The sequence below is a fragment of the Pristiophorus japonicus genome, chromosome 1 (genome assembly GCF_044704955.1).
Source record: "Pristiophorus japonicus isolate sPriJap1 chromosome 1, sPriJap1.hap1, whole genome shotgun sequence".
NCBI lineage: Eukaryota > Metazoa > Chordata > Chondrichthyes > Pristiophoridae > Pristiophorus > Pristiophorus japonicus.
In genome coordinates this window covers 387,299,059-387,320,463 of record NC_091977.1, presented here as the reverse complement: position 1 = coordinate 387,320,463, position 21,405 = coordinate 387,299,059, and the positions used below count along the sequence as shown (strand labels likewise).

Genomic DNA, 21,405 nt, shown 5'->3' with positions numbered 1-21,405 from the left:
GAAGTTAATTCTTTCACAGGCAGCTGTGAACTCTGTTTTAACTCAGAAGGTGATACCTTTTGAATATTGGAAATCTTCTTAATTTGAAGAGAACCAGAGATTCTCTGTTTCTTTTGTTTTAAGTAGGTGACTATCGGGAAGCCCATAAAGGAAAGAATGGGACACCAGTTAAGGCCCACAGGACCATGGGAAAATCTGATTTTACTGGATCCCCCCCCGAATTCTAGGGGAAAAATATATTGTGTCGTGGTGAGTGATCATTTTACACGATGGGTGGAAGCGTTTGCTACAAGGGATTGCACCGCAAGAATATTTGCAGAAGAAATAATCCCTCGCTGGAGTATTCCGCTCCAGCTAGATTCAGAACAGGGGACACACTTCACCAGGAAGGTAATCCAACATACATGCGCCTTGCTAGGGATTAAGCAATGATTCCATATCCCATACCACCCGCAAAGCTCAGGGATGGTGAAAAGAATAAACCGAACTCTTAAATTGTCCTTAGCTAAAGCAAAAGAGGAGGGATGGGATGGGCAGATTTGCTCCCCGGTATTCTAATGACTTAGGGCCACCCAGAATAGTACGACAGGACTGACTCCCTTTGAATTGATGATGGGTAGAGTTATGAGACTACCGGAGGGAATAATAACAGGAGAGGAGGATGTAGGACCGGCAAGGGATAGAGTCAGAACATTTATTAAACAATTATGCAAGCAATTGCATACCTTAAAGCAAGAAGCACGGGGTACGGGACTTCGGCTGACATGTGAAGGCCCAGTAACCCTATATTTAAGGAAAGATCGGTCTCACGACCTCTTCTTCCACACCAATGGAGAATCCATTGTGGTGAGGTAGAACAAGGATGGCAGCCAAATGACCTACAGCACGATGGGTAGTTGTCACTCGCAGATAGCACAGACTCATCAGGCCCGGGTGAAATGCGAACCTAAGACCACACCAATGAGACGGCGTAAAAGGAATGTAGTCTCGGGCTCCTCGTCCTGTGTTAACCCACAAGGGGCAAATGAGCCATGGGGAACTATATATTATGATAATACGCCCGTTAACACATATAATAGCCAAACAAAATGGCAAGAGACGACCGTAAGAAACTGTACCATGAGACATAGAGGTGTTGGGATAGAATGGTGGAGAAATAGTAAGAAAACAGAATGTGTAACATGTTCAGGGACATCTGTTCCAGTTATAATGGCATATGATACCAAAAAGCAGCAAGAGACAAGCCAGGGGAAGTGTGACCCGGGAACGCCAAAGCGAGAGACATCTGATTGCCCCGACAATGCTGATCCACCGACTAAGACAATGACTAAGTTTAAAATAACTGGAATGATACTGTCAAGAACGTCACAAGGGTGAATATTAAAGGGGAAAGAGGGAATTGTCCTGTGCATAAAGCAGGAACAGTGCCCACAACCACCAGGTATAACAGTGGTAACAAGGGACGAGCCTACCACCACATCCCCAACAACCACGTCACAGACAGCTGAACTAGATACACCGACAGTACTTGATAGGTGGGTTCAGTGCCCAGAACACACACCCGGGCCACAAAATGGATTAGTGTTAGTAAAACGTGAAGAGATATTATATGATAATGTATACCATGAGTTGGTACCCATTGTGTTGAATTTGACTAATCTGGAACTCCCTGAATGGTGTTCTAAAGGATCACAGCAGTTGTACCGAAGATTGGTACAACAAATCCTCAGACAAAGTAACTATGCCAATGGGGGACCAATTAGGTCCCGTTCACATAGACGACATAAATGAGGCCTGATAAATGATGCAGCTACAGTCTTTAACACCAGAACCTCGGTGGCTAACACCACTGATTTGGCAACTATTGATAATAAAGAACGAGATTTATCTTCTCATATTAAGGAAATTTTGCAGGAACAAAATCAGAATCAAGATTCACAATTAACAGAAGACCAAGTGCTGACAATTAGATTACAGGACATAGCAATTGTCCTCGAGGCCCACGTACGGACCATTAATAAGTTAATCAAGGAAGAGCATGTAGCTTCTGACCAGGCAGCTAAGAATGATGTATGTAGTACAATCGGGACCTGGGTAGTAGAACAGACAAGGGAAAATTTGGCACAGATCCACCAAGGGGCAGTTCCCCTGTGGATCAGCAATGACCAATTGGTCAATTTGGCCATGCATTCAAAGGAAATACAAGGATGCCAACTCAGGAGAATGATGCACGTTTATCCCATACAAGTGGAATGTAATAATGATACAGGGGGTCTAATAGGTTTGGTACTCGCCATTCCAGTAATTATGGAAGGAGATAGCCCAAAGGAAGTGTATGATGTACAAGACATAGGGATTATTAGAGAAGGTGCGTATGTAGCTTATCACAGGATGTTACCATATGCTGTAATGTACGGAGACAGTTTGATTGGAACAAAATTGGAAGGATGTGTTACTCATCAGGGCACCACGATATGCCCTCGTAAAATTAGTTATGATCCTGAGACGGCTTGCGGATTTAATATTACTAGTACGCAGGTAAATTGTACCATGGAAACCGTGGGCGCACAATGGGGAAAGACACACGTGGCGTATGTAAGCAATGGGGAATACTGCGTAACGACTAATCAGAAATCCTTTAAGTACAATCAGCAAGAATGCCAGATCCCCAATTTTGCTTTGTTCTGGAAATACCTGAGAATCGGAAAGGAGGAATTGGTACACATACATCGACAAGAGTCAACATCGATACAGGTGTAGGAGACATAAAAGAGGAACTCGCCAAGTACGTGAACATGTTTGGGTATGAGGTGCCCCCGTTACCAGAACATCTCATTAAACTGCGAGAAACAGTCGCCAAGAGTCAGAGGGTCTACTATACTCTCAGGCAGAACAATCAGAACATTCGGAAGGATATCGAGGACATTAAGGGATGACCTATGGAACTGGGGACTGAACATTCAAATCCATTCTTGGATAAGAATAATATCCCATGTACTTATCATGATTCAATTACTGATTGTGTTATATTTGTTATGTTTGCAATGTGCGGCAGCAAGAAAACGGAAGGCCCGACGATTAGTAAAGGCAATTAAGGCTAGGTCAACCTCGGGGCAGGAAAATCTTTATGAACAGAAGATGGACAAGGGGCGTACTGTTTGAGGTTTGGTGAGACACGTGATGGTACTCCAGGCTAGATTGCTACTAACAAGGAAACCCAGAAGGTGTTCTTCAACAAATCTCAACAGTATGGCCTATTTGTTTATAGCCAATGGCCATAAGGCGTGATTGTTGTAGGTTAAGGAATTATCGGAATTATATGTAAAACTATGATAGGAAAATGAATCTTAGATTTTGAAGGAATACATAAAACGGGTTATGTGTTTAACTCTTAAAGAATGTGGAGCTCGCTGAGGAGAGCCCATAAAATAAAACCTGTAGAAACAAACACATTCCGAGAGGCAGAGATAACACATTCAAAGAAGTCAAGAGGGGAACCAAATGCTCGAGAAGCTGAAGGGATCAGCTCACACAGCAGGTAGTCTGATAAGGGTTAATAAATGTTTTAAACCAATGTTTCAGTGCTGAGATCAAACTAAATTCCCACCTTTCATGTTAACAAATGTGTTAACAAATAATTCTGTGTTGTGACAGAACAAAGTTCCCGTTTTTCATGTTAACAAATGTTTCTGTGCTTTGTGAATTGAATGTTTTCTTTGACCGAACCAAATGCAGTAACAAATTCCGTTATTTGTCTTTGCCTTACATCTGTGTTATTTGTGGCTGTTAAATTGTCATTTCAAAGATTGTAGAGACATCTGTGTTTTTGTCACGGGTAGCATTCTCGATCACTGTCACTTCAAAAGATTCGTTATAGACCGGCCCACTAAAATCTGTATAAAGGCCAGTGAGACTTTTGGGTTTTTGAAGAATTCTGTCTTGGACAACTAAGACCAGACCTTCCCCTGTATTTGCCGGAATAAATCATTTCGAACCTCTCTCTTTGAGTCTGTCGTACATCAAGAGCGCCGATCCATTATCTCAGTGGATCCGCTAGGGAGAAAGGAAGATTTCTCCTCAACATCCAACCATCTCGCCTAGTCAAACAGTCTTGTTTCCCCATCTCCAGTATCTTTAGAACTAATAATCAAAAATGTTCACAGAAAATGAAAAAAATTAAACATTGTTTTTAATGCTCCAGTGTTTTTTCTCCTGGTTGCTCCAGTGTCCAGGAGATTAATTTTAATTCCTGGCGATTCTAGGACAATCCTGGAGGGTTGGGAATCCTAACTCCACCACAAGGTTTTAGAATGAAAAGTCAAACAATGTGGTTCAATCTTCATAACCACTTCTTGCACTGCAAACTATGTTGCAAAGAATGTAGGTTCAACCTCTTAAATATTTTCTAGGACATGAAATACATGCCATGACACACACAGGACAGTTTCCTTGTACCTGACAAAGGCCACACTTCTCTTGCCCACTTACTACATAATCTATGTTTTACTAATTATAGGTTAACCTTCCATTCAGAATGGTTGAAAATGGGTATCATATAATTAGAAGCAGTCATAACCTGTGTTTATGCTATAAATTACTTTTTGGGCAAACTTGTTTTCCTATTTCCATTTCTTCTGAAAGATTATTGGCTGGGATTTTCCTACCCAGTTTGATCACTAATGGAGGTGCAGTGGAATGTCACCACTCTCCACTGTCACTGGCTAGTTCCTTGGAAATAGGACCTAAAAAAATTGTCAGGATAAGTTAATTAAAATATTTTGGGTGGGCTTCTGGTGGTATTTGGACTGGCAATTGGGAGCTTTCTACTTGGGGGGGCGGGGGGGTAAGTAGGAAATAATTTGCTGCTGTAGGGTTTAAAGGGCAAGGCATCTTCAGGATCATTTTGCATTGCAGAGTAGGGAAAGCCTTCTGACAATGGCACAGAAGGTGGTTCTGCACAGAGAGCTGCCAAAGTTTAATGGCAGCCAGAGATCCTATTGCAGAAAATGAGCATCCTTTGACACATCATGAGATTCAGTAGGACTCAATTGTGAATATACAACTCATAATGTGTGTGATGACAGGTTATACATTAAGCAAGCAGCGTGCTGTAGACAAAGCTAAGCGATTCCACAATCAGCTGATCAGATCAAAGCTCTGCAGTCCTGCCACATCCAGTCGTGAATGGTGCTGGACAATTAAACAATTAACAGGAGGAGGAGGCTCCATGAATATCCCCATCCTCAACAATGACGGAGCCCAGCACACGAGTGCAAAAGACAAGGCTGAAGGGTTTGCAACCATCTTCAGCCAGAAATGCACAGAGTGGATGATCCATATCGGCCTCCTCCTGAGGTCCCCAACATCACAGAAGCCAGTCTTCAGCCAATTTGATTCACTCCACATCATAACAAGAAATGACTGAGTGCACTGGGTACAGCAAAGGCTACGGCCCTGACAACAACCTGGCTGTCATGCTGAAGACTAACCAGAACTAGCTACACCTCTAGCCAAGCTGTTCCAGTACAGCTACAATACTGGCATCTACCCGATAATGTGGAAAATTGCTCAGGTATGTCCTTGCCGCAAAAAGCAGGACAAATCCAATCCGGCCAATTACCATCCATCAGTCTCCTCTCAATCATCAGCAAAGTGATGGAAGGTGACATTGATAGTGCTATCAAGTGACACTTACTCACCAATAACCTACTCACCGATACTCAGTTTGGGTTCCTTCAGGACCACTCGGCTTCAGACCTCATTACAGCCGTGGTCCAAACATGGACAAAAGAACTTGTCCCATTACCATCTCCTTTTGCCTTGCATCAGCGTCCCTTTTGTCTCAATCTCTTCTGCCTTCCATCCTATCACAGACCTTCCCTTTTGTTCTTTCCTCCCCTCCCCACTTTCCCTGCCCCTACACTTGCTTAAAAATCTGTTACATCTCTAACTTTTTCCAGTTCTGATGAAGGGTTATCGACCTGAAACGTTAATTCTGTTTCTCTCCCCACAGATGCTGAGTATTTCGAGCATTTTCTGTTTTTATTTCAGACTTCAGCATCCACAGTATTATGCTTTTGTATCAACATCCAAGGGGTCACTATTGATCAAAAACTTAACTGGACCAGCCACATAAATACTACAAGAGCAGGTCAGAGGCTGGGTATTTTGCAATAAATGACTCACCTCCTGACTCCCCAAAGCCCTTCCACCATCTACAAGGCACAAGACAGGAGTGTGATGGAATATTCTCCACTTGCCTGGATGAGTGCAGCTCCAACAACACTCAAGAAGCTTGACACTATACAGGACAAAACAGCAAGCTTGATTGGTGTAATGTCTGTAATGTTTGTAGCTCCACACTGTGGATGTGGACGTATTGTGTACTGGAATTGCAGAGTTAATCATTAAACAGAACCAGGCAATTCCAGAGACTTCCGAGAGAGCTGCCTGCCATGTTAGGAAGCTGTGTGTGCTGTGCTCTGTGAATATATCACATTTGGCGACGGAAGATGGGATTTTTCGGATGATTTAAAACTTAAATTTTGTTGGTGAAGAATTGAGCCAGCCAACAAAGAGACTTTGGAAGTTTCTGTCTTTGAAAAAAGCTACAAAATCTGAGGTAAAATACAGCACATGGTGTGAACAGTTAGAGATTAAAATGGCAGGTGTATTGGAATATCTGGGGGAATATAGACATGACCGGGAACGTTTTAAAACGTATGTGGATAGGCTAGAAATGTATTTCACTGCAAATAACATAATCGAAGCTCCAGACAATGCAATCCAGAACCGGGCTGTGTTGGAACGTAAGAAAGCGATCTTCTTATCGGAGGCAAGTCCGGCATTATATGAAACCCTTGTAAATCTGCTTGTGCCTGACGAGCCAAAGGACACAACGCTGAAAGCGATTTTAATGAAGCTGGAGCAGCACTATAACCCCAAACCATTAGAAATTGCTGAAAGCTATTGTTTTGGGATTCAGAATCAAAAGGCTGATGAAAGTATCAGTGATTAAATCGTAGCATTAAAAAAGCTATCGATGCACTGTAATTTTGGAAACTTTCAAAACCGAGCATTATGGGATTGTTTTGTTTGTGGGGTGAAAAATGATGCGATCAGAAGGAAGTTATTGACGACGGATGACTTGACTTTTGAGATTGCTTGTCAGACAGCAAGGTCGATGGGCATGGCCGAACAATATTCCCGAGAATTAAATAATGATTACGGTCATCAGGCAACCGAGGTAAATCACCTGCAGGTTCAAAGTAAAAGACGGTGGGGGCCCAAAGTCTCAGAAACTGGAAATTCTAACAGAGCGTCGACGTCATGCTATAGGTGCCTGGGACAACACATTGCTTAAAGTTGTCCATACGTGAAGGCAGAGTATTTCATCTGCAGAAAGGCTGGGCATCTTGCGAAGGCATGCCAACTGAAGGGTAAACCAGCTTTCAAAGCTATGAGTCCAGCGTTCAAAACTACGAGTAGAAATTCCAAGAGGCTACATAGCATGGAAGAACAACAACAGGACGAGGAGATGTTAGAGTTACACGTCATCAGGAGCACAAGGTTAACGGACAGCGATTCGGAAAGCATCAAAATCCACATAGATGTTGCGGGATTCAAGATCCCAAAGGAAATTGACACAGGTGCATCCGTGAGTGTAGTACTGGAGTCACTGTACCGCGACAAATTGCGTGATTTCCAACTGGAGAAATCCAAGATAGAGCTGCGAGGCTACTCGGGAGAGAAAATTCCTGTGGTAGGTCGTATCACCGTACCGGTGAAATCTAAAGATGAATTTCAGAACTTGCCTCTAATAGTAGTGAAAGGAGACAAGCCTGCCTTACTAGGAAGAAATTAGTTGAGCTCACTGAAGCTGGATTGGAGTGAGATTTTCTGTGTGGAAGCGAGATTTTCGACAACGGATGAGGTTATCAAGAAGTATCCGAAGGTGTTCTGCGAAATGGGCAGTCCGATCCAAGGCTTCAAGGCAAATGTCAGGGTACAGAAGGACGCCAGATCGGTTTACTACAAGCCACGTTCCGTACCATATGCACTAAAGGAGAAAGTTGAGCAAGAACTCAAAAGACTAGATACTGAGAACATTATTTGTAAGATAGATCGATGTAATTGGGCTACACCCATTGTTGTTGTACCTAAGTCTGATGGTAAGGTAAGATTGTGTGGTGATTATAAGGTAACTGTAAACCAGGTTCTAGAGGGTAATGTCCCCAATACATTGCCGAATATAGAAGATTTGTTAATAACACTGACAGGTGATCTTCTCAAAACTGGAACTTATGAATGCCTACTTACAACTTGAACTAGATGAGGAGTCCAAGTCATGTTTGACTATAAATACTCATCTAGGCCTATATCAATTTAATAGGCTACCGTTTGGAGTGTCTTTCGCCCCAGCCATACTCCAAGGGGTGATGAACCAGATTTTGCAAGGTATTGAAGGGGTAGTATGTTATTTGGATGACATACTAATTTCAGCACCAAATAGGCAAATTCATAATAACATTTTGAATGGCTAGAGAAGCACAGAGTACAAGTGTCTGCTCGTAAGTGTGAGTTATTTAAAAACTCCGTGGAGTACTTAGGGTACAGAGTAGACAAAGATGGTTTACATTCAACCATTGAAAAATTGGATGCAATTAGAAATGCACCCACTCCCAGTAATGTCACTGAACTTCATTTATTCTTGGGTCTTTTGAACTATTATGGGAAGTTCCTACTAAATTTGGCTACAGTATTACATCCACTGAATGAACTTTTGAAAAAACAGGTCCATTGGAAGTGGTCAAAAGAATACGATACAGCATTCAAGGCGTGTAAAAGCAAATTGGTCGAGAGCACCATGTTAGTTCACTATGACATATCTAAGGAGATTAAGCTAGCATGTGATGCCTCTCCTTATGGAGTTGGGGCAGTAATCTCTCATGTATTAAGTAGTGGGGAGGAGAGACCAATTGCTTTTGCTTCATGTACTCTCAGTGCCAGTGAGAGTAATTATGCGCAAATTGAAAGGGAAGCTTTGGCATTAATTTTTGGGGTCAAGAAGTTTCATAAATACTTGTATGGTCGTAAGTTTACCATCGTTACGGACCATAAGCTCCTGACAGCAATCCTCCATCCAAAGTCCCCAGTTCTAACATTAGCTGCAGCCCGAATGCAGAGATGGGTTTTGATTTTGTCAGCATATACATATGATATTGAATACAGACGATCAGCTGATCACAGTAATGCTGATACAATGTCTAGACTGCCTTCCCCATCACAAGTTACACCCGATAGGGAAGAAGTGTTTTATTTTTCATACATTGATGAACTGCCAGTCACAACTGAAGAGATTGGTAGAGCAACCAAACGTGACCCAGTGATGTCAAAGGTGTATGAGTATATTGCAAATGGATGGCCAAACCAGGTAAGACAAAGATACACATCCATTCTTCATTCGTAGGAATGAATTATCAGTCGATAAAGATTGTATCATGTGGGGTGCAAGAGTGGTTATACCAAATAAATTCAGGTGCAAATTATTAGGAGACCTTCATGACCAGCATCTGGGAATGTGCTTGACCAAGAGTTTTGCACGCAGTTATTTATGGTGGCCAGGTCTTGATAAAGATATAGAGTACATCGTGAGTCAGTGTACGACATGTCAATCGGTAAGCAAGCAACCACAACCAGTACCATTACAGCCATGGAATTGGCCTCCCAGGGTGTGGCAAAGGCTACATATTGATTTTGCTGAGTTAGAAGAACAACAATTGTTCATTGTGATTGATAGCCATTCGAAGTGGGTTGAGGTGTTTCCAATGTGGAAAATAACAACAAGTAAAACATTGGACATTTTGCAAAAATTATTTTCTTCATTTGGCCTCCCTGAAGAAATTGTTTCGGATAATGGACCACAATTTCATTCAGAAGAATTTGCACAATTCACAAGCAAAAATGATGTGAAACATACCAAGGTTCCACCATACCATCCTGCTTCGAATGGTGCAGCAGAGCGCACTGTACAAATTGTAAAATGTGCCCTCATAAAACAAATGTTAGATCCAAATCCAAGGAAACGACAGTTGTCATTGGATCACAAATTGGCTAATTTTTTGATTACATATCGAAATACTCCTCATACAACTACTGGTAGAACACCAGCCGAGTTGTTTCTCAAACGACAGCCACGAACCAGATTCTTGTTGTCAAAGCCAAATTTGGCATAGTCTGTAGAAGAGACACAATTGAGACAGAAAGAGAATCAGGATAGAGGTAGAGTAAAAGAGAGAAGAGTGAAATTAAACCAGAAGGTGAGAGTGAAGAACCATCACCATAAATGGTTAAAGTGGTTACCAGGAAGAGTGGTGAAGATATGTGGTCCTTGCACATATTTGGTCAAGATGTTTGATAATGGACAGGTTAGGTTTGTTCATATTGATCATATTTTACCTACAGACATGGAAGTAGTTGAAGGTGTGAATGATTCAATTATTTCTGACTCATCAGATAATTTCGATATACCAGTAGCAAATCCTAAATCCAATGTGCTGGAAACAAATCCAGGAGAGAATCAGAATGAAAGTCTGAGTCCGAGTCAGGAAAACAAAGAGCCTGAAGTTAGAATGAATTCAAATGAAAATCAAGGAAATTCCGTGGAGGAAAACGTTCCTCAGGATGAGCCTCGACTGAGTTTAGATTCGACACCATGTTTGGAAGGTTCTGTTCGAGAGTGAAGGTATCCTCTTCGAAACAGAAAACAAGTGGTAAAGTTAAATTTGCAAACATGGGAAAAAATAAGTCTATATCCTGTGTTATGTATAAATATGGAAGTTATGTATGATGTTTGTTATGATGGTTTCTTCATTAAGGAGGGAGAAGTGTAATGTCTGTAAGCTTGTAATGTTTGTAGCTCGACGCCGTGGATATGGACGTATTGTGTACTGCAACTGCAGAGTTAATCATTAAACAGAACCAGGCAATTCCGGAGACTTCCGAGAGAGCTGCCTGCCATGTTAGGAAGCTGTGTGTGCTGTGCTCTGTGAATATATCACAATTTGCACCCCATTCACCACCTTAAACATTCACTCCCTGCACCACTGGCGTACTGTGGCTGCAGAGTGTACCATCTGCAAGATGCACTGCAGCAACTCACCAAGGCTTCTTCGGCAGCATCTCCCAAACCCGCGACCTCTACCACTTAGATGGTCAAGGGCAGCAGGTGAATAGGAACACCATCACCTGCAAGTTCCCCTTCAAGTTACACACCATCCTGACTTGGAAATATATCACCATTCCTTCACTGTCGCTGGGTCAAAATCCTGGAACTTCCTCCCTAACAGAACTGTGGCAGTACCTTCACCAAATGGACTGCAGCTGTTTAAGAAGGTGGCTTACCACCAGCTTCTCAAGGGCAATTAGGGATGGGCAATATATGTTGGCCTTACCATTGATGCCCACCTTCCAGGAATAATTTTTTTTTAAATGAAGGAACACTTCCAAGTGAAGGCTGCAGTTATAAAGAGCACTACGCAACCTCTTGGCATTGATGGTAAGCAATTCAATTATCTTAAAATTATTCAGAGGAAGTTTCTGCAAGTGGCTGTCATGCTTAGTGCAATTCATTCTTGGAAGATGCGGGTCACTTCTCTTAGCTTGCTTGCTGTGGTAAAATGATGAAACTTTTTTTTTGCACTGAGTTTTCAGGTGTTGTCATGTTGGCAGTCACTGCCCTGGCCATTTCCTGCCACAGCTGTTTAGCTCCTCTCCCTGGGGGCATACATCACTCAAACCCGACCAATGCCTCCCTCTTCTGCCTTACTTTTTGTAGAAATACTTGAACTGCTGTTTTTGTACTGTCACAATCTATGATTCATCGCGGAATCGTGGGACTCAATGTCAACCTGCAGAACTTGCATAGTTCAGGAACATTTGTTAATTGGACATGCTTTCAAACTACTGTCCAAACAATTATGAGTTTTGTGTCTCCTTTAAGCTACGAATGGCCTTTATATGCTGCAGTAGCACACTAGTTCCAAGCCCCTATATTGTGAGCTCTCAATCAGGAGCTCGGCATGAATACTGCAATTAGGCTGACCCAGTCAGTCCATTATCCATCATGCAGGTGCAAATTATACTCAGCCATAATTCTCCCCAGTATTTGCCCAAGTAAAAAATATAGATAATCCCCTGATCTAGCCAAACCAAGGGACTGTGATCCCATTATTCCATCTCTTCTCAATACCATGTGACTTAACAAATATATGTATGAATTGGAAAATAAAAATAAATGGTAGTATGCTGTCAGCCATGCCTCAGTGGGTAGCCTATAAGTCAGAAGGTTGTGGTTTCAAGTCCTACTCCAGGGATTTGAGCGCACAAATCTAGGCTGACACTCCAATGTAGTACTGAGGGAGTGCTGCAGTGTTGGAGGTGCCGCCTTTTGGATGAGACATTAAACCGAGACTCTGTCTGCTCTCTCAAGTGGATGTAAGAAGATCCCATGGCACTATTTCGAAGAAGAACAGGGCCATTATCCCCGGAGTCCTGCCCAATATTTCTCCCTCAATCAACAATACAAAAACACAGATTATCTGGTCAGTATCACATTGCTGTTTGTGGGAGCTTGCTGTGAGCAAATTGTCTGCCACGTTTCCTACATTACAACAGTGACTACACTCCAAAAATTGGCTGTAAAGCGTTTTGAGATGTCGGGTGGTCATGAAAGGCGCTATATAAATCCAAGTCTTTCTCTTTACCATAGGTGAAGTTACAAAGCTAATAAAAGAAATCTTTTAAATCTTTTAAACTTTTTCTGACATTATTTGGGGTGTCAATACATTTTAATACAAAATAAAGTCCCCAAAATTGTTATATTGTAGCTTAAAAGTACATTAGCTTTGTAAAAATCCATTTGCCAAAAGTTGTTATGCAATTTGCATCAAGATTTGTCACTGCATTATGAAAACATCATTTTGATAATTGTGCATAATGTCATTATGAAAATATTGTATAGCTATCGATTCTTGCAATAAAAACTTCTCAAACTGCAGCAATACAATAAATGTTGAATGATCAAAGTTTCAGATTTGGAAAATCTTTTGATAAATTACAAGAAAAGTGAAAGACACCAAATCATACTATGCCTTGCATAAATTAATTTAATATGGTAATAAAGAAGATATCCCGACTTACATTTTTGACAAGAGGAAATAGATAGTGAACAACAGAGTCCATTATGTGTCTTTGAGCTGAGTGAAATAAAAGGAGAGTTTAATTTAAAGAGATTTACTTTAATCATCTTAAACAGGTAAAAAAATTATTGAACATCAAGTTTACCTTGAAAGAACAAAGTCTAACAAACTTTTCAGTGGGCAGCAATGTTTAGAAAAATTCCATGCTTGCTTGCATAAAAATAGTTTTTGCAAGGTGATTTTTACAATCCAATAATAACAACCTGATAGTTTCTAATAGTTTTATAGATCACTTGGCTGGATTAAGGAATGGATCCATGAAGGGCTTTGTCACACGCCTGTAGAGTTATATCTGCATCTTGAGTTTCTTGGCAAAGGCTGCTGATTGGTGGAGATGCCTTATATGGCCTTCTAAAGGCTTTCTGAAATGTTGTCCCCCTATTATGGCTTTCCCCTTTACTGTCCCCATCCCTTTAAATTTGACATAATGTAATTTTTCTCTCTCACCACTAGGCCCTGAATTTCCACAAGGTGCTCCCAATCTTCTGAAGTAACTCCGGCAAAAGATCAGCAGAACCACTGCCCCTCCCCCCCCACCCCACCCCCCGCACCGGCCCGCCATCCACCCCCCTCCCACCCCACCCCCACAGCACATGTTCCCAAAGTGGGGGGCGGGGGAGGAGAAGGCATGATGAGGTTATCGGGGAAGCATACTAGGATGCCGAGCAGAGGAGCCAGGAAATTATTCGGATAGTGAGTTTCAATTGTACGATTGGACTTCATATGAATGCCCAAATATGTAAGGAGGCAGAATTAAACAGTCCAGTGACAACACTGCTGAAATATTCTGGGTTACCAGCTGGGTCTTTAGAAAGGGGGAGGGGAAGGCGCATGGGACATAAATCTCTGAAGTGGGCTCAGCAAAAAACGTTTCTGAACCTTTGCCCCAGAGTCATGGCATAAACGGTTGGGTTTAGCAGTCCATTCAATTTCTATGGAGAATCTCCCACTGCAGAACCCATGTGGAAATTTCAAGCACTAGCGTCCTCCCTAGATTCATCTGACTCTGCCCCTGTTGTTGTGAATAGTTATGCAAATGAGATTGATCAAAGAATTAAATGCTATTTGTACTTAACCTTTCAGGTCGAGACTTGCACCTGTCATAAACCATTTAGTAGACGTGGCATAAACCTAGAGATGAAAATCAGTAATGGTATACCTAGAATTCCAGAATCCTTCAATAAAGTACCATATGAATGGACACAAAGAAAATAAGTGCAGGAGTAGGCCATTTGGCCCTTCGAGCCTGCATCACCATTCAATATGATCATGGTTGATCATGCAACTTTAGTACACCATTCCTGCTTTCTCTCCATACCCCTTGATCCCTTTAGCTGTAAGGGCCATGTCTAACTCCCTTTTGAATATATCTAATGAACTGGCCTCAACAACATTCTGTGGTAGAGAATTCCACAGATTCACAATTCTCTGAGTGAAGAAGTTTCCCCTCATCTCGGTCCTAAATGGCTTACCCCTTATCCTTAGACTGTGACCCCTGGTTCTGGACTTCCTCAACATCGGGAACATTCTTCCTGCAATTAACCTGTCCAATCCCCTCTCATTCTTCTAAATTCCAGTGAATATAAGCCTAGTCGATCCAGTGTCAGTCCTGCCATCCCGGGAATCAGTCTGGTGAACCTTCGCTGCACACCCTTAATAGCAAGAATGTCCTTCCTCAGATTAGGAGACCAAAACTGTACACGATATTCAAGGTGTGGCCTCACCAAGGCCCTGTACAATTGCAGTAAGAACTCCCTGCTCCTATACTCACATCCTCTCGCTATGAAGGCCAACATGCCATTTGCCTTCTTCACCGTCTGCTGTACGTGCATGCCAACTTTCAATGACTGATGTACCATGACACCCAGGTCTCGTTGCACCTCCCCTTTTCCTAATCTGTCACCATTCAGATAATATTCTGCCTTCCTGTTTTTGCCACCAAAGTGGATAACCTCACAATTATTTACATTATACTGCATTTGCCCACTCACTTAACCTGTCCAGGTCACCCTGCAGCCGCTTAGTATCCTCCTCACAGCACACACAGCTTAGTGTCATCTGCAAACTTGGCGATATTACATTCAATTCCTTCTTCTAAATCACTAATATATATTGTAAATAGCTGGGGTCCCAGCACTGTACCTTGCGGTACCCAACTAGTCACCACTGCCTGCCATTCTGAAAAGAATGCGTTTATTCCTACTATTTACTTCCTGTCTGCCAACCAGTTCTCTATCCATGTCAATACATTACCCCCAATACCATGTGCTTTAATTTTGCACACTAATCTCTTGTGTGGGACTTTGTCAAAAGCCTTTTTGAAAGTCTAAATATACCATATTCACTTGTTCTCCCTTGTCCACTCTACTAGTTACATCCTCAAAAAATTCGAGAAGATTTGTCAAGCAGGATTTCCCTTTCATAAATCCATACTGACTTAGACTGATCCTGTCCCTGCTTTCCAAATGCGCTGTTATTACATCTTTAATAATTGTTTCCAACATTTTCTCCACTACCGATGTCAGGCTAACCGGTCTATAATTCCCTGTTTTCTCTCTCCCTCCTTTTTTAAAAAGTGGTGTTACATTAGCTACCCTCCAATCCATAGGAACTGATCCAGAGTCGATGGAAAATGATCATCAATGCATCCACTATTTCTAGGGCCACTTCCTTAAGTACTCTGGGATGCAGACTATCAGGCCCTGGGGATTTATCAGCCTTCAATCCCATCAATTTCCTGACTAATAAGGATTTGCTTCAGTTCCTCCTTCTCGCTAGACCCCCGGTCCCCTAATATTTCCGGAAGGTTATTTGTGTCTTCCTTAGTGAAGACAGAAACAAGTATTTGTTCAATTGGTCTGCCATTTCTTTGTTCCCCATTATAAATTCACCTGATTCTGACTGCAAGGGACCTACGTTTGTCTTCACTAATCTTTTTCTCTTCACGTCTCTTTTGAAGCTTTTGCAGTCAGTTTTTATGATCCCTGCAAGCTTACTCTCATACTCTATTTTCCCCCTCCTAATTAAACCTTTTGTCCTCCTCTGCTGAATTCTAAATTTCTCTGGGTCCTCAGTTTTGCTGCTTTTTCTGGCCAATTTATATGCCTCTTCCTTGGATTTAACACTATCCCTAATTTCCCTTGTTAGTGACGGTTGAGCCACCTTCCCCGTTTTATTTTTACGATCAGACAGGGATGTACAATTGTTGAAGTTCATCCATGTGATCCTTAAATGTCTGCCATTGCCTATCCACCATCAACCCTTTAAGTATCATTCACCAATCTATCCTAGCCAATTCACATCTCATACCATCGAAGTTACCTTTCTTTAAGTTCAGGACCCTAGTCTCTGCATTAATTGTGTCACTCTCGGTCTTAATGAAGAATTCGACCATATTATGGTCACTCTTCCCCAAGGGGCCTCGCACAATAAGATTGCTAATTAATCCTCTCTCATTACACATCACCCAGCTCTCTAGTTGGTTCCATATTGGTCTAGAAAACCATCCCTTATACACTCCAGGAAATCCTCCTCCACCGTATTGCTACCAGTTTCATTAGCCCAACCTAATATGTAGATTAAAGTAACCCATGATAACTGTTGTACTTTTATTGCACGCATCCATAATTTCCTGTTTAATGCCAACCCCAACCTCACTACTACTGTTTGGTGGTCTGTACACAACTCCCACTCGCGTTTTCTGCCCTTTGGTGTTCCACAGCTCTACCCATACAGATTCCACATCATCCAAGCTAATATCCTTCCTTACTATTGCGTTAATCTCCTCTTTAACCAGCAAGGCTACCCCACCTCCTTTTCCTTTCTGTCTATCCTTCCTGAATATTGAATACCCCTGGATGTTGAGTTCCCAGCCATGTCACCTTGGAGCCATGTCTCCGTAATCCCAATTACATCATATCCGTTAACAGCTATCTGCGCAGTTAATTCATCCAACTTATTATGAATGCTCCTCATATAGAAACATAGAAAATAGGTGCAGGAGTGGGCCATTCGGCCCTTTCGAGCCTGCACCACCATTCAATAAGATCATGGCTGATTATTCACCTCAGTACCCCTTACCTGCTTTCTCTCCATACCGCTTGATCCCTTCAGCCATAAGGGCCATATCTAACTCCCTCTTGAATATATCTAGCGAACTGGCATCAACAACTCTCTGCGGTAGAGAATTCCACAGGTTCACAATTCTCTGAGTGAAGAAGTTTCTCCTCATCTCGGTCCTAAATGGCTTACCCCTTATCCTTAAACTGTGACCCCTGGTTCTGGACTTCCCCAACATCGGGAACATTCTTCCTGCGTCTAACCTGTCCAGTCCCATCAGAATTTTATCTGTTTCAATGAGATCCCCTTTCATTCTTCTAAACTCCAGTGAATACAGTCCCAGTCGATCCAGTCTCTCCTCATATGTCAGCCATCCCGGGAATCAGTCTGGTGAACCTTCGCTGCACTCCCTCAATAGTAAGAACGTCCTTCCTCAGATTAGGGGACCAAAACTGTACACAATACTCCAGGTGAGGCCTCACCAAGGCCATATACAACTGCAGTAAGTCCTCCCTGCTCCTATACTCAAATCCCCTAGCTATGAAGGCCAACATGCCATTTGCCTTCTTCACTGCCTGCTGTACCTGCATGCCAACATTCAATGACTGATATACCATGACACCCAGGTCTCGTTGCACCTTCCCTTTTCCTAATCTGCCGCCATTCAGGTAATATTCTGCCTTCATGTTTTTGCTTCATATGGTGCGCACAGGCCTCAAATCGGACAGGACACCCAGGCTGGAAGTGGACGGCCAGTCAAGCTCAACGGCCGAACCTTATTTCCATAAATTTTCACGGTGGTCCGTCCAACCCAGCTAGATCCACGACTTGGCCGGCAGGCAGGAGTGGGAATACTGCAGGAGGATGCTGCTGTGGTCCCTAGTAGATGTTAAAGGGGACTCTGGACACGATTGATGGGGGAGCCAGTGGAAAAGAGATGCCCAAGGCTTCCTTGTGAGGCCTGAAAGAAAACTCCAATCCATTCTAGTCTACCTGGGTTTCTTCTGGCCCACGATCCACCTTCTGGCAGGACTGGCCTGAGAGGGAAGTACTCACTGCTCCCCTGCTTAGGCCTCTGAAATAATTGCACTTGGATGCCGATAACATCATCGAGCCCAATCTGCATCTTTAAAGAAGGGCCCTACTGTCTTCCTGCGGGTGTCCCGCTTGCTTAATAAAAAGTGCAGGTTAACATCGGGACATGGCGGGTAGGCAGCGGGATCAGAGGTGGTAAGTTGCTGCCCTCATTTTAACTGACCCCCACCCAATTTCCGCCAGGCTGGGTAGTTAAAATCTGAGCCATAGGGCTAGACTTTTGGCTTCATTGTCGGCGTTAGAGCTGGTTTTCCGCCCAGCGAGAGTTTCTACTTAAGTTTTTTCCTTGATATCGCTCACATCTGAAGTCGCCCGCCGGGACCAAACCGCCCACGTGCAATGCTGAGAACAACCGCCAGGGTGTAGGTTTGGCCTCAACCGCTGACGTCCAGATCGCCGCGAGAACTGCCCTGTAAAAGCTGCTTAAACAGGGCGGTAATGGGGGACCCTGCAAAGAAAGGTAAGTTAAAGGTTATTTAATTATTTTTTTTTAATTTTAAAACAGTGATTAGTTTTAAAACTGTCTTGCGAATGCTTTGTACAGTTTTTTTTTAAATGACATTTGTTTTTAAGTTTTCCTCCCTCCCTAGACCCAACCGCAGCCTTGGACTAAATTTTACTCCTTACCGTCCATTCCGGTATTGACCGCCCATGTTGCTAACTTACCACTTACCCGCCGAGAAAACCGCTGACAATGAGTATGCAACGCCCATTTTCTCGCCGGGCGATTAGTTTTACTTACTTTAATCATAAAAATGGAAATTCTCACCAGATTTTCTTGCCGAACGTTAGCGGTTCTTCTCAGTGGGCAATCGGGCGTTGAGGGCCTTTAGGGAAAGTCTAGCCCATAGAACCTTACAGCACATAAGGAGCTCATTTGGCCCATCATGCCTATACTGGCTCTTTGAAAGAGCTATACAGTTAGTCTCATTCCGCCTGCCTTTTACCCATAGCACTACAAATGTTTCCTTTTCAATCCAATTTCCTTTTGAATGTTACTATTAAATTTGCTTCCGCCACCCTTTCAGACAGTGCTTTCCGGATCATAACAAATCGCTAAAATAAAGGTTATATGGAAACAGAACAGTCACATGAGATTAGGACTACTGTTTGTGTGGAGGATAAATGCCAAGACAGACTAGTTGGGCCAAACGGTTTGTTTCTGTGTTGTAGCTATCTTCAGCAAAACTTGGGGATGAATAAAGAAATGGCTGAAACATAGAAACATAAAAAGAGAGGAAGCAGCACGTGCTAGTTAGGGGCGTAATATCAGCTAGAATCAATCATCAGGGACAGAATGACTGAGCACTTGGACAAGTGTGACCTGATCAAAGAGAGTCACCATGGATTTATGAAGGGAAGGCCATGCTTTACTAATCTAAATAATTTTTTTGAGAAATCATGGAGATGATGTGACAAGCGGTATTCCCCAGGGATCTGGACTGGAGCCTGAACTTACCATATACATTAATGACTTAGATGAAGGAATAGTTGTATAATCTAAGTTTGCACTAGATGAGGAGACACACCAAGTTGTATAGATGAGAGCAGGAAGTTACAAAGGAGCATAATTGAGTGAGGAAAAACTAACATATTGAGTTCAATGTGGGAAAGTGCAAGGTCATTCAATTTGGGTCCGAAAAAGAAAATTGGAACATTTTGTTAATGGTGAGAGACTAAGGGGGAGAAATTCCGTCGCGCCTCTGTTGCGGCGTTAACCCAGGCGGAGCGGTCATTTTAGCACCTTAAAAATAGTTTGCGCTTCCCGCTGACAAATTTGTCGGAATCGGATGAAGAACTGAAGGTGGCGCAAAATTAGCCATTACCATTACACACCTGACCTAGAGGGACGCTAACAAAAATACTGGCGCTCCATTTATCCGAATCATTGCACATGCACTGATCTCCGATTGCGATCCCTGTAAAAGCCGAGTCTTAAAGACACATTAAGTATGTGCATTAAGTATTCTCACTGACCTTAGAGCGATAAAATGGAGGAGCAGGGAGGAAGGCAAAGAGTGCACCGCTTCACAGCCACAGCGCTTGAGGTCTTTTTGGAGGCTGTGAAGAGGCGCAACAATGCTCTGCATCCTGGAGGGGGATGAAGGCCATCTCAACGGGTGTACAGGAGGCAATGGGGGGAGGTGATCCAGCATGTCTCTGCCCACGACACGGTGGTCAGGACAGCGACTCAATGTCGCAAGAAATACAATGGGCTCAATTTTGACCGAGCTCGTTTTTTAGCGTACTTACCCAAGTCACGGCGCTTGAATACGTCCAACTTTGGCTGCTGTCTGGCCTCTCCACTGCAGCCGCGCAGCATGGCTAGTCGCCTCAGGGTGGAGCCTACGTTCTGTGCTGGAAAATGTGCTGGGACATCTGCACATGCGCAGTGGAGAATAGTGATGGCCGCGCATGCACAGTAGCGCTGCGAGTTGGCAATCGGCCATTTGTAAGTTGATGCTATTGTACGGGAGCAACTCCAAGGTAACTCCTGCCTTACAGCTCTTTATAAAAGTCTTTTTCTTGAAGTTTCAATTGAAATGTTTGTTTGTTTACTTGAAAGGTTCAAGTTCATCAACATCAAATGAGAAATACAACAGTTTGTGTCGTAAAACATCTTGCAATATTCTTTGCCATGTTTATGGGAATGAAGGACTGTACAATGTCAAAATCTTTATAAAAGTATTTTTCTTGAAGTTTCCTCTCACTTAAAAAAAAACTAACAGCTGGTCACCAGTGTAATCTCTCTTTAATTTAACTTGCAAGACAAATCAATGGAGTGGGTTTAAGTGCTTCCTATTTTTACTTCCAATGTTCATTTGTCCCCATTGAACTTTATTTGCCACAAAGAGCCCAACTATAAACACCATCAAGCTTTCTGTAAGATCCTGGCTGCCTCCTCAAAGCCCACAGCCCCATTAGTTTGGTGTCATCTTTGAATTTAGTTACCTTGGACTGAGACTGCAATTTTACATATACCAGGAACAGG

General features: G+C 42.7%; 1 long non-coding RNA gene across 1 annotated transcript in view; it reads right to left on the bottom strand.

Annotated features, from left to right (window-relative positions):
• LOC139259697 (uncharacterized) overlaps nucleotides 1-20,781 on the bottom strand; it is a 63,525-nt gene extending 42,744 nt beyond the window's left edge. The window contains exons 1-2 of the long non-coding RNA XR_011592636.1: nucleotides 20,667-20,781; nucleotides 13,201-13,256 (exon numbers count right to left, since the gene is read on the bottom strand). This is a non-coding gene — a long non-coding RNA (uncharacterized lncRNA). The remainder of the gene's footprint in view (nucleotides 1-13,200; nucleotides 13,257-20,666) is intronic.
• Nucleotides 20,782-21,405: the final 624 nt, after the last annotated feature.